General features: G+C 40.3%; 1 protein-coding gene across 14 annotated transcripts in view; it reads right to left on the minus strand.

Annotated features, from left to right (window-relative positions):
• The window catches only part of MAGI2 (membrane associated guanylate kinase, WW and PDZ domain containing 2), a 770,074-nt gene that overhangs the window by 399,340 nt on the left and 356,585 nt on the right, over positions 1-14,149 (minus strand). Inside the window, exon 1 of one of the 14 annotated variants that reach the window (XM_052789025.1) lies at positions 8,141-8,422. The exons of the other annotated variants lie outside the window; for them this stretch is intronic. The gene's annotated coding sequence lies outside the window, so the exon portion shown is untranslated. Of the gene's footprint in view, positions 1-8,140; positions 8,423-14,149 lie in introns of those variants that run through there. 14 annotated transcript variants of the gene reach the window in all.

The following is a 14,149-nucleotide window of genomic DNA, read 5'->3' on the forward strand; positions in this document are numbered from 1 at the left end:
GGTCACCCTGTACTGAGGTGCAGAGCTCTGCTTACGTACACACCAGTGAGCATGTATCCATAGGACCAACACTGGAAATGACATTTCTTCTGCATTGTGTGGCCACATAAACATCAATTCATGCTTTAAAAGAGGAATGTCATATCACTTGGAAAACAGCATAGTATCTTGGCAACTTCTTTTGGAAACTGGAAGGTATAAAAGGGAAGTATTACCCTATACCACCCTGGTGCTTCTACTTTTCCCAGAGTGTCCCCTACTGGCCAGTTTGAAAAGCAGGATGCTGGGCCAAAAATCCTGCTGTTACTCCAGCTGGGGAAGCAAATTTCATATCAAACATCTAAGATATTTTGGCAATAATTCTTGTATTTGCTGTTCAGGTGGAGTCTGGGCTTTCTGATCACTTATTATTATCACACTGGATAATTCAAATGTACTAAGCTTTACACACAGAAGTGATTATCAAACACAGAGTACAATAAAAAATAATGTGTGGTAGGAGGGTAAGAATGTGTCCTCCACCTTCAAGAGCTACCACACCTGAGCTGGTGGGTCTGGTGCACCAACATTTCTAGCCATAATCACTCACAGCCTCATTCACTTGATGTGAGCAGAGACAAACTGAGAACCTTGGTACTTCTTAAAAGGCACAGTCAGTCCCGTGAGAGAGAGTGGAGGCATGTGGGACTTCCCTGTTTGAATGAAAGTAGGAAGAAGAAATGAACAGGACAAGAAAATGTTCAAGACTTGATCACTGTGCAACGGTGGTCTGCACATTTACCTCCTGGAGGTACATAGCAACAAAAACTTTTTCCTTGTTTTTAGGGCAGCTGCAGAAAACACAGCATCTTATGCTGTGGCTCTTGCCAAGAGTCTTGCCAAAGGAAGCACACTAGTATCAAGCATTGTAATGCTGAACTAGCAGATTATACCAAAGCAGCTAAATTTTCTTGGGCTGTCTCTCCTTTTATTTATTTCTTTCCTGCTTGTTATCACAACTATGCCATAGAGAGTTTTCTTTGGAACATTCTTCTAAACACAATAGACATCGTACATTCTTTATCCTAATGGAATAGTGCACAAAGTACCCACCATATCTCACTTCCTCTGAATAACTTCGGGAGAGAGCAGAGCGAGATAAAACCAGGCTACAATTTTTGAGTCAGAAAGTGGTGAAACCTCACAGAACGCAATGCTCATGTGGATGAGGCTGCAAAAGTAGGAGATGCAGGAGCTAGAAAACCCGACTTTTGTTTTCTCCTGTGCCTCTGAGTCATTGTGGGAACTGGGTCCAGGTACTTAAAGACCAATCTGCATACAAATTCAAGAGTAATGAGCAATTAAGGCACCTTGTTAGGAAGGGCTGTGAGATCCTGACTATCTCTACAGGGATGACTTTAAGTTACCTCTGTCAAAAATGGTCGTGTACTTTCTATGTCTTAGCCTCCCAGTTTATTTTCACACTTATGAATGAGTGAACCCCTATTACATTTTAGTAAAAGGAAGTACACATATGTACAATATTATTTGTGGAAGCGAACTGTCAGCACTGGGAATTTGACTTCTTTACATATCAACAACAAGGTATTTTTATCCAGGTTCCGCCATTTAAGGGGCAGAGAGCATTTACTACTGTAAATTAACACTACCATTATTTTGTTGGTATGAAAGCAGCAGCAAACGTGCTTCCTCAGTTTAGTTTTGAATCTCAGAGTGCATATTTCACACAGTGATAGGCAGTAACTTCCATGAACGGGGAACATAATTACAGTGTCCTAGCTCCCAATGGCTGAAGGTTGTAAAGGATAATATATAGCACCAGCTGAATCTGCAGAAGAAAAAAAACCACAATAAAGAGCTCCCTATCGGCACACTCCTTTTTCAGAAGGACTTTCCAATAGGTGTACAGGCAGGTGTTTTAGGATGGTTACATCACTGCAGCTAGTTTGACAGCAGTATTTGATGGCTGCAATGACAGAATGGGAGGTGATGGGAACAGTTATTCCAGGTTTTAAAATCCAGCAATGCAAAAGCTGGGAAAGGTTCGAGTTACCCCTTACTTTTGTGCAGCACAGTCCTCTTACTGCTATCTAAGGGACAGCTACCACCCACCCCATAAAGATTTCTGGATTTCTGGGGTGCAGAACTATAAAAGCAAATGATGCAAAAATACCCACACTTCCACAAACTCCTCACTTCTGTTTCCTAGAACCCCTTTCTATTCCATCTTCTGAAGAAGAAACACCAAGAATGTTGACTTCTGTCATTCAGGAGCTGCAGAGCTCTGAAGACAGAGGCACACGTGCTTCCAGTTGCCCCAGTCACAGACAGTGAACAATTATGAACTGACCAAGCTCCTTTATTCAGCCTTCTGCAAACCTCCTCAGATGTTCTAGATTGGCAGAGTACTCCAGAAGGCTGGTGTCATATTTAAGCTTTGCTTTTAGATGCACTGGATCCCACCCATGTGGTGGGGCACCTTAATTAGCAAGAAAGGCACCGCTCCTCATTCCTCTTTAGGTTACGTGCTAGATTACAGCATTGTTAAAACACAAAATGCTAGATTGTATCTGACTGCATAGCGTTACAGGGTGAGGCGAAGTTACCTTCCAGAGTTTCTGTCAAGAAGCTGACTCTGAACATGAAAAATCCTTGGACGAAAGGCAACTCTGCCCTGAAGGTCCCGTCCCTGCAGAGGCTCTGCTCACCAACGTTTCACTATGATCACTGTCACCTTCTGGACTGATCATGGCTTCTGCCATCGTGGTTCACAGAGATGAATACAATCACTGCAACAACTCTGGCCAACCTCATCAGCGTTCCTGAAGATTTAAGCAAGGACCCTGGGAGCGGAGTCAGACGGAGAGCATGTGCAGCACAGGAGTGCCATGCCTCTGTGCTCCCATCAGTGCAGGTTTCTCAGCAGATGACCAAGACAGGAGTGAAGCAAACCATATCCAATTAGTATGGTTGAATCAATCCAGACCCCAAGAGTTCCTAAATCTTTACTAACTTCCAGCAATCTTTACTTTCTATTATCTAGGACAGGCTTTTATAACTTATGTCATCTCTGTCATCAGAAAAGCACTCTAGCTGCAATAATTTTTCACACTGTACATCACTGCAATTTATTTATTTGACTGGAAAGGAAAGGATAACTGAGAAAGAGAGCTTTTATTGTGATGTGGTCTCTATTGCAATGCTTCCCACATCCATGCCCATTTGTATTCCATCACCTCTGGGTTATAAGCATTTCTGTCAATGGGGATTGTCATGGCTGTAAAGACTTAACTCCTAATACCTTCAGATTAAAGAATTTTTCCCAGGCACTTTTTTTTTGGTTCACGTTTTTATAAGGCATAACAGTTAGGGGGTTTAGAGGTTCAGTGATCACCCACCGTCAATCCTATTTGCTCGTTTTCTTTGCCAGGAAGACTAAAATGTATTTAACCTGAGCCCCTCTGCAAGATGAGCTCTCTTTTCTCTACTAAATGTTCTCTTGTTGCACCTCTAGAGTGAAACTTGGCACTGATTTCATCAGAGGCAGAGCTGAGCCCTAACCCCTAACAATCACACTCCCCTTTAAGATAGTTCATATGATGATACAGGTATTCAGGATACAGACTCAGATGATCAAAGTGTCCTGAGAAAGCCACCAGCTCTCACTGCTTCCTTCGGATGTTTTAACCATGGGAATATTGGCTAAGTTCTTTACGGTAGATTTGACTAATGTTGGGATGAAAAATAATTTCCTTTTTGTAGTAGGGAGATTGATGAGATATAGGTAGTATTTCATTCTGTAGGCATCTGGATATGCACCTCTGTAAAACCTACTTCCCCAGCATCGAATTCTGACTTCACCTGGACCAAAGAAAGGCTAGCTGGCAGAAAGTATTTTTCACTGTCCCAGAACATGGAGCTGGGGCAGGAGAGGAAAGTCACAGATGGTTGGCAAGGTCATATCACAGAAGATTTACATAAATGAAGAAGTTTGTGGAAGGCCAGGAAAAAAATATGAGAGGAGAAAACCAAAGAAATTAGAAGGGTGACAGGGAAGAGATGATAAGGTCAGGTTAGAAATATCTTGCATCTTTCCAGATGAGAGTGATTTTCTTTCTTCACCTGAAAAAGTCAACCTAACTTTCCATGCTCAGAGAAAGAGCAAACCCAGCCAGTACAGTTTTCAGCTAACCCTACCATTGATGTTTCATTTTCTACAAAATAATGCACAATCACTAATACATGGGTATGCTCTGTACATAAACACCAAAGGTCACCACAAGAATCAGCTTCCTCTTCATCCTACAGTATAATATAGTCAGAAAACTGTCGCAACAGTGACAAGAGATAGATTTGTCTCTGAAATTGTTATCTGGTGCTAGAAATGAAGACACATGGGCCTGGAATGTGCTATAAATATGTGAAAGGAATGACAGAGGAATAGCTGGGATGTTCTTGTTTTTTAAAAAAGTAAACTCTGCTGACCATACTCTTTTCTTGACAATAATGGCTACAATCACCAAAAATGTGATACCATTTACAACAAACTTGCTTTAAACTGGTTATATTAGGGCAACTGGGAATACTATATGGCCTTTAAGGTTCTTAAGCTTCTTTTGCAGTGAGAGCATGATGGTTTCTGTATAGGCATTTGCTGCTGAAATGGGAAATAGGTGGGCTGTTTGCTGAGTCTGTCAGCTGGAACACTGACAATTGCTACTTGGACTGCTTCAGTGTAAATATAATTTTCTCAGACTTCAATACTCTGGATCTGAGTCTTTTTTAATGTTAGTATATAATAATCTATTTAATTCTTGTTATCTTTTATTTACATCACAAGAAGAAGACGGTCCTGACCTTTATGTTTAACCACAGGATGCATTTACACGGCTTGTAGAAAGTAATGGTGAAAAATTTTCGAAGCGCCACCATTTTATTTCTATCTTTGTTTTCCCCTCCCCCTTTACAGAGGTCCAATGTGTCAGTGCTGTGCCCTGAGAAAATGTGTATTTGCAAGCAAAGTCCCTGGGCAGTTTTCCTTTTGTATTGAGAATAAATGTCAAAAGTCTTGCTTCATTTCTTAAATCAGATTATCACTGTTAAAGCCCACTTTTATTGATGTTGTACTTAATAATCACATAATCGATAGACAGTGCTAGTAGTTGGATGTGTGTGTTTTGTTTGGGTTAAGTTTGCTCATTACATTCCTTCTAGAAACTTTTCTGCCCGTGGTGAATCTTCAATCCACTTTCTCTAAATGTGTCCAGTTAAGTTCTGAAATCTAATTTGTTCCTGTTCAGTATTAGACTCCCGTTCTTTCTGATTACATACATACACATCTGGAAATCAGCCTGATTTGGCTTAGTTTCTAAAACTGCAGCTGCATTCCCTTGTTTTATAACTACGGTCAATGTGAATTAGGCATCTGGAATCTTTCTGTCACTCAAAGCATTTCAACTCTATTTATTTTGAATATCTCTCGTTGACATTTCTGCTTGTCTGATGGTTTGCAAGATGTTTGTTTTCCTTTTTCACATTCCCACAGTGCAATTGTGTCACTTTCCATGAAGCAAACTGTTTACTACTGTCAAATTATCTACCTGTACAAAAGCAGTAATGGGATCTGCATGTGGTGTTAAAGTTCCATTTTTGCTCCTCTCCAGCGGTAGTGGAATTTTATACCATAACTCCAAGCATTTAGGTCTATGAAAATTAATCTAAAAAGACTGTAACAAGTCTGGCAAGTAACGTTTGGGGGTTTTATAAGTACTCCACACAACATGCTTTCTAAGCACTGACTAAAATGTAATGCCTCTTGCAGCGGGTAAATGGCATAATATTTATACCGTTTGTTTTCTATGAGGAAAGCTTTTAAAGTTATCCTTTTCTTGCTGAAAATCATATTTGTAATACAGAGAAACTATTACCTTGGATTGGAGAGAAAGTACAGGAGTCCAGTAAATACAGTGATTTTTCAAAAGCCTCCATAGGCACTATTAAGCAGTCACAAAAATAACACCAGCCGCATTTTCTGGAGAGGATCCATACTACTCACAACTTCTCAGAGCCATCCTTCCGCCTTCTACTTGCCCTACTTTTGTGCTATGGAGCCACCTTATCTCAGGGACCGTTTAAAGCAGCAGTTTCCACCAGAGCAAACCTCCCTGCCACCCCTCAAATCACCTGGCACAGGTCGCTCCGGAGAAACACGGGCCCCTTCCTCGCTCCCCTGCGCTCACCCCACACATGCCCAGACAGAGGCTTCTCCCACCCCTGAGCGGCAAGTTCTGCTGAGGAAAAACTTAAAGTAGAACTGTGGTGTCAGCCTGAATGGCCATTCGACACGAGGCTCTTTCCAACAAGCACACTTGTAGTACAATTAAAGGAGTGCCTTCCTCCCTCCTCCTCCCCCACTCGGTCTTGTAGTATCTGAACGTGAACTTCTCCCGTGGATAAACAAACACTTGTACCGACAGGTACACTTCTGGCCTTTAAGGAATTTCCTCTTGTGCCTGATTTTCAGTTTTACCTGTCAGTTGCACTCACTACTGGCTGGCATCTCTTTTTTACCTGTATCGTGGGTGGCACATTATCTAAGACACATGTTTTTCAACCCACTTACCTAATTCTAGCAGTGCAGGCAGAAGCTGCGTTATTAGCAGTATTTATACAACTCATTTGCAACAAACATTTTTTATTTTTTGGGGGGGGGGAGCAGTAGTATTGGCATGAGGCTCTGATTTCAGGTAAAACAACCACTGCTCACTACAGCCCCTCAGCTAGTCAAACAGTCAAAGCAAGCAAAGCAAAACAAGCCAGTCAGACATTATCAGAGAGAATGGTGATTAGAACAAGAATACAGGAGAAAAAATGCATGGCTATTCAGAAACTGTCTTTTGGGGACTGAAGAAGAGATATGGAGCCATTTTTCACTAGGTTCACGAGAAAATGTCAGCACACAGATGCTACTGTACTGTCAGATTGCATCTTAATTTGGCCAAAGGGGACCCAGGCAGTCACCCCTCACAGACAAATTTTAAAGGCCCATTACAGATCTGATTTATTGGTTGCTAAGAATCTCCCTGCTATGGTCTGCAGATTTTGCATGACATGGAACTGAAATCCGGCTACAGATAAATGTATGCTTCTCTATATGATTTAAATCCATCTGAACTCAATATTTCTTGGGCATCGGTTAAGTCTCCCCCCTGTTTGCCCACCCCCTTTCCTCCTAATACCTTAAGGCAGTTTCCTTCAGAATGAAGCAGAGCATTAACCTGTACAAAATTGCTAATTTGTATATAACTCTCTTGCTGCCATTAAAATAAAGAAAAAAAGCAAACGCCTTTTGTTCTAAAAAGGCAGGGAAAAATTTTCAGGAACAAAAGAAATGCCTCTGCCCAGCAAGAGAAATGCGAAATTGCTAGGATTTGTTTTAGATGTTTAGGCATGCTGGTGTTAACAACCACCATTCAAATAAAAATGTTAATTTGCTTCTGTCTTTCAATCTTCTTCAAAATTCTGTTGGCTTTTTCCTCAATAAATAAATAAATAAATAAAATCACATTCGTTGCCTTCGGTGAAAAGCCAAAGATCCTAAGAGTGAAATGCATTTGGAATCGCTGAAGAAACACCATTCAAACTTGCTCTACTTGAACTGCCCATTGTTACGATTTAGACAGTGTACGACAACAATCACAGCTCAACTTCTAACCATGCCCGCATCACAAGAAATTCCAAGTCAACAGCTCTTTTTATTTCCATGAACATGATAGTCAAAGCCTTCGTTTGCAGTTTCCCTGGCAAAATCCTAACAGCCTCAGAACAGTCATCTGACAATTTGTGAAAGAAGCATGCAGTTAGTCTTAAAGCATGGTGTTTCGTACAGGAACTATTCTAAACAAAGACAACATCAAAAGCAACACAAGAATAGCACAAAGCAAGTCCGACTCAGCCCAAGTTTGGCTTCAACATCTGGCTGAACACAGTAGTGCCTCTAATTTTGGTTCGGTTTTGTGGGATTAAAACCCACCTAGTCTCTTGTACTGACCCCATCTCAGGTCCCAGCGATACTGCTTTACAAATCAAGGCGGGGGGGGGGGGGGGGGGGGCAAGAAAGAGAGGCAGAGTCTTATCCCACCTTTCCATGGCTCTCAGCCCGTCCGTCTTCGCATGATCTGCAAACCACCTGTACTGATCCAGCCCATTCTGGGGGCAGAAAATATCTTCCCGGTAGATGTAGTCTCAGCCGTGCTTTGATTTTTCGGCAGGAATGTCTAGAATCTTCTGCTTAAGCCAGACACAGCGACAGAAAACTGCAGCTGAGCTCTTTTGTTTTCCCTCCTCTCCGGGGCTGAGGCAGCGGCACTCCCGGCGCTCCCGCTCCTGTCCCCACCCCCGGCGGCCGCCGGAGCGCTCGGCTCGGCTCGGCTTGGCTCGGCTCGGCTCGGCTGCCGCCCCCCCCCGGCCCCCGGCAGCCACCACCTTCCCCAGCCCCAGCCAGCGCCTTCCCAGATTTTTCAGGGAAAGGGGCAGCTTCAGGGGGCGGTCAGGTGATCCTCCTGTTAAAACCAGAAAGGAGGCTCGGGGATGGAGCGCGTGAATCCGTGGCGGGTTTCAAACTGGCCATTTACATTACAAAGCGGGGAGAAAAACAGAGCTCTCAGGAGATCGCTAGGCATTCCTCGGCTTTCCAGTTCTCCTCTAGCAAGCCACAAAAGAGGGCACAGCGGAAGGACATGTAATTAAACTTTTCAGTGGTAATAATCACGCACGGTTTCTATAGCATGACGCTCCTAAATATTTAAAAGTAGGGGCTCATTCCCACATCAACATAATTATTTTTCATATTTTCAGGATGCGATGCTGGTTCTCTAAGTCCCTGTACGGCTTCTTCCCAACTGTATTTTTTTTACAATATGATCTTTAAATATTTATGCTGAAGCCATATTTAACATCTCAACAGCAAATGGACCATACCCAGCTGAAAACGATTGTTAGTTCTTTATTCACGTTATTACATTGTAATTCAAAATATCTTTGACATAAGGGCCGTTACGTGTAAACCTGACTTTCTGAATTGTAGCTTATCCAATCGCCCCGTTCCCTGGGAGTACCCTGATTAAAGCTACCATACTGTGCAGGGCTTTGGAGCTTAGACTCTAAAAGACTGAAAGAATGAAACTGTAGCCCCAGAGTCTGTGAGACTCCTAGTTATTGCCAAGTTTTCAGAAATACCCAAATATTTTTGCAAAAGTTAGGTTTCCGTGCAAACAATATGTTGCAAGCAAATCTTGTAAGAAACAAAGACTCTATGTCCTGATAAAATACTGAATTTTAACCCCAGTTGCCATTGAAAATTTTCTATCAGGTTTAATGAGACCAGAATTTCACTCAACATATCTCCTTTGCATTCTTTATAAAATGTTAGCAAACAGGAAAAGTGCAAAACTAGGCACTAAGGGTAAAGTACGTATACTCACATTTAACCAGTCTTTCTGAGAAACTTTAAATGTGTAGATATAATTTATCACCTATTCCAGAACAAATCTAAGCCCACTCTCCTATGACTGTATTCTTAAAGACTCAGGTTAAAGTCAGAAACCCTACTCATCCATCCATCATCCAGCACAGGCACTTCTAATGCTTCCCAATGTTTCCAACAATATCATAAATAACCATTTACCCATCTCATGCTCACTGCAGATCTGTCCACAGACCACACTTCAGTCCGTCTGGCACTACACACAGAACGCAAATTTCTATCTTTTGCTTTCCATGCTATCACTTTTATGATGTAAGGTAATTCTCTGGATAAGCACACAAAGAAGTGACCTGAATTTGTTTTAGGATACTGAGGAAAAAGACCTATATGAGATATCGTGGATTATCAGCACCATATTATGAGGCGATCTCTACGAGATCTGTAATACCAACTCTATCTTGCTCTGACTTGCAGAGACTTAAGGTTTTTAACTCTGACACAACTTTGTTAGTGATGCTGTAGTAGAAGTGCTTCACATCATTCCTATCATAGCTGAAGTTTCTGCCATAGTCCCTGAGCTTTCAGCAGAAGCCAATACTGACTCCAAGGGGCTGGTGAAATTCCCATAACTATAATATATGAAGTTCTTCCAAACCAGTCTTCCTAGAGAAAAAAAAAAAAAAAAGGAAAAAAAAGAAAAAAAAAATCACTGGAGTTTTGCTTGTGCTAGATTTCATTTAATTAGATGTTGATAAAATTTCAGAAGCGGGACTCTTGTCATGCCAAGGTAAGCATATCCTTGTAGAAAATTACTTAATGCCCTGCACACTTAACACTTGAACACCTTTAAGATGATCCCAACAATGAAGGCCAGAGGAGCCAACAGAAGCCAGAAGAACCAGACAATTCCACCTCGATCATCAAAGTTTCCGAATGTAAGTCGAATTCTGCAGTTTTTTGGGACATTGTACATGCAAATGTAGTTACTCTATTAATAGTTTTTTCCTTTCATCCTCCTGAAGCAACAATAGTGAAAGAAGGGTAATGACATATATTGGCTAGAACAGGTCAAATAGAAGAGAATCAGCTGAGAAAATAATCTGAAGAGGCTAGCAGGGACAGCCAAACCATATTTCTTACTCTAACTACTTCAGAACTCGTACCACAGAATTGCATATATATTGGTGTTTTCTAACTTGGACATCAGCAACAGTCTTTTATTGCTATAAAGTCAACATAAAACTTGTTTTCAGTAAAGAAATAGGCCTAAGCTATCATTGCTGAAAAGGCAAATAGACACCATTATCCTGCCAGCCACTTACAGTAGTTACAATACTGTGTAAATCATGGGGCTACTCAATAAAATTTCCAACCTAAAGTCAACTACTAGCATGCAGTTGTGTCACTCTGTGCACAGGACTCCCATTGAATGTGATGAGTTTCTTGACAAGCAAGAGGATCACATCTTGTGCATACTTACTACAGTCGCCAAAAATGTTAAGTTTAGCAAAGCAGAGCATGCTACAGATTCTCAACAATCAAATGCTGTGGTCACCCATCTAGTGCTAAATATGGTTTATGACTCTCAAAAGACAGTCATTTAATTTCTAAGAAATAAAGCAGTGATTTTAGACTTCCCATAAAGCCTCTTAAAATGCCTGGGCTGCCATACAAATTGACAGGAACAAGACATTCTGAATTTATGTGTTGATGGAGTAATAAGTACAGGCCTAATCCACTGGAAGAACCTAGACAATTATCTTCCATCTAAAGGCTATATGTATACATACATATAGATGTATAGATTGTATATAGACATGTATACATAATGAACCAAACCCATGTAATAAATATGGATGAAAACCTGTCTCAACTATGCAATAACAATTATGTTTTGGAAACTGCGTGCAGTAATATTTATTAAAATAAACATCTGCACAAACTGATACTTTACTCAAGAAGTAAATACAGTATTTTTTAATCATTAAGTTTACCACCTGTAAGCCTTTGAGAGGATTTTGAAAGTTTCCCAGCAGAATCACTACTTTAAAATTATACTCTTTTAAAAATTAGAGCTTTAATTTGAACAACAACACATACATAATCAAATTATTGAGGCATGACGAAAATAAATTAATGGTCTACTTTGTTATAGAAGTTGTCTCAATATTTGCAATGTTAATTTCAAAACAGTAAAAACATGCATGTATCAACATAAAATAACAATAAACCCCCCTATTTTATTTATAACACATATCAGCCTTAAGGCTGGATTTATTCCTAAAAGAAGCCATAGAACTAGGTTGCATTTTTTTTTACAGTTCATTTATATGCAGGTCAAAAAGTTATATGCTTAAAAACGAAACTATGTCCAATCAGTAGGAAAACGGGTATGTCATGTAAGTGTATTTATGAAGTCTTTTTGAATTTGTGCAGCAAACAGGGCTGAATACTTTCCTTTTCCATTACTCTTCAGGTGTAGAATTTGCAAGTCTATGTTTCAAAAGTAATGCTAAAGGAGATAAACCACTGTTAACCATATCCAAGTGCATACAAGTTACACACATAATTTATACAATGGAGAAAACCACTACAAAATTAGCACTGACAGTATTTTAAGTATCTTGCACCTTCAGAAATACTGTAAGTTATAACCACTAAGGTTAACAATTTTGGGATAGATTTGGTTTGTTTTTTGGATGTACATACAGTCCTTAGTGCTCAGAGGAGAAAGATTGCCAAGAGGAAAGAGAAAGAAGGAAAGCTGAGGTAGAGATGTAGTCCCATTCCAGTGACATTACAAATAAGGCATTTGACATGTGTGGGCTGTGACCCGTGCTAGAGATAGCTAGCATTTAATGCAGGCCTCTCTGTGGAATGAATTAGTCATTATCTTTGACTTTAAAACAGACATAAAGAACTGAGAGGTGATGAGCAAGGTTAATACAAATATCCTTTGGAGCTCCTGGCATTTTCTTGTCAAATTATGGGAAGCCACAGGAAGAGATTATGGAAACTTTCCCTTCTTCAAAAAACAGATGAAAGATAAAAATAGAAGAAACAAAATTCCTTTGAGAGTGAGGAGGAAATTCAGCATCCAGCCTGCTAGAATGTCCATGCCGTTTTTTTCCTTCTGGGAGCGATACAGGAGTGACATCAGCTCTTGGACACTACTAAAGAAACTGCTTGAGCAAAATGGAAATTGAATGGATAGATACCATTCAACACTGATGTCAGCAGCAGACCCTTATCTGCTACTTCAGAAGACTGTGCTACAGGAAACCTCTTAACAATATAAAAATGAGGGTTTGGACTGCGTGTAGCCACTGAATTATCTCATACCTCTTTTTGTGAAGCAGGAATTCGATACCAATATCCCGGCTAGAATCTAGAGCCAGGATAAATGTTTTGCCAACCCAGCCTGAACAGGGAAAGATTTTATTCTTTGCCATATACACACGTGTACATATGTGTATATGCATGTTCATGATCATTGCTCTGGGTAATTCCTATCAGTCTCAAAAAAGGAAACTAGGACGTATCCCTCAGAGTAACACAACAGAGTAAAAAAAAAGATATATAAATAACTGACTTTTGTATCTAAGCTGTCTTCAGTGCTGCTGTTAATCTCTATATATGGATCACATTCCATCCATGAAATGGCAAAGCCATTCCCTTGTACAAAATTTGTAGGGGGTTCAATTCAATTCAATTCAATTCAATACCATTCAATTTGTAGAGGGTTTGGGGTATGGAATGTGTAACTTTCAGTGAAACTTTACAAAAATTCTTGCCAGCCATTTGCCAACCAATTCTGAGGTGTGTGTTTCAGAGAAGACCGAATGTCTTCATCTAACTGCTAAGCACAGTAGTCTTAATAACTTTGGCAGAAACAAGTGGGTAGTGATGGAAAAAAAAGCCCAAACATAAAAATGTCCGGTTATTTTTTGGAGGATATTAATTTAAATTTCTTGGGATAGTTCAACTGTTTCTCCCTGAGATTGTACTAATGCCTGTACAGGCCCATGATGAGAAGATAATTATAGTCCTCTCCAGACAGTGTGTTCATTAAGTGTGCTATTTTGGATAAGTAAGTTTTTAATTGGTTTCCAGTGCCTGTAAGTAGGATGGCCTACAGTAGTACGGCAGTGAGGATCCATGCCCCTACCACTTTCCCCTGTTGGAATTCAATAAAGTTTAATTGGATTACAATGGGGGTAGCCACAAGATGTCAATTACTGGTATGTTCACAGTGTGGACCTCTTCTTCCAATGGCACTTGATTGACTCACTCTGCACACTTCTCTTATTACAGGACCTCTTCCCCTTCTTCCCAGAGAACAAGCATTGTACAAAGATGTCATACTTTTTATTAAACAGCAGCATAATCACACAACTCTTGTGGCACTGCCTGCAAAAATTAAAGCTCTACCTGGCCTGAGTTTACAGCAAGTGACCTACTTTAAATAAAGCGAGTTCTGGAATGTCCTTCTGCATCTGTGACTTTGCCCATGTGTTGATAGTTCTCCCTCCCTGGAACTGGGAAAAGATATCATTTTATGAATTATGCAAAACTATCCTTTATTCAAGGGGAAAAAAAAATAGTTTTGTTTGTTCATATGAGAAAATAGGTAGAATAGTTTGGAAAGAATCTCCCTAGATTTCA

This window comes from Harpia harpyja, chromosome 6, assembly GCF_026419915.1.
Source record: "Harpia harpyja isolate bHarHar1 chromosome 6, bHarHar1 primary haplotype, whole genome shotgun sequence".
NCBI lineage: Eukaryota > Metazoa > Chordata > Aves > Accipitriformes > Accipitridae > Harpia > Harpia harpyja.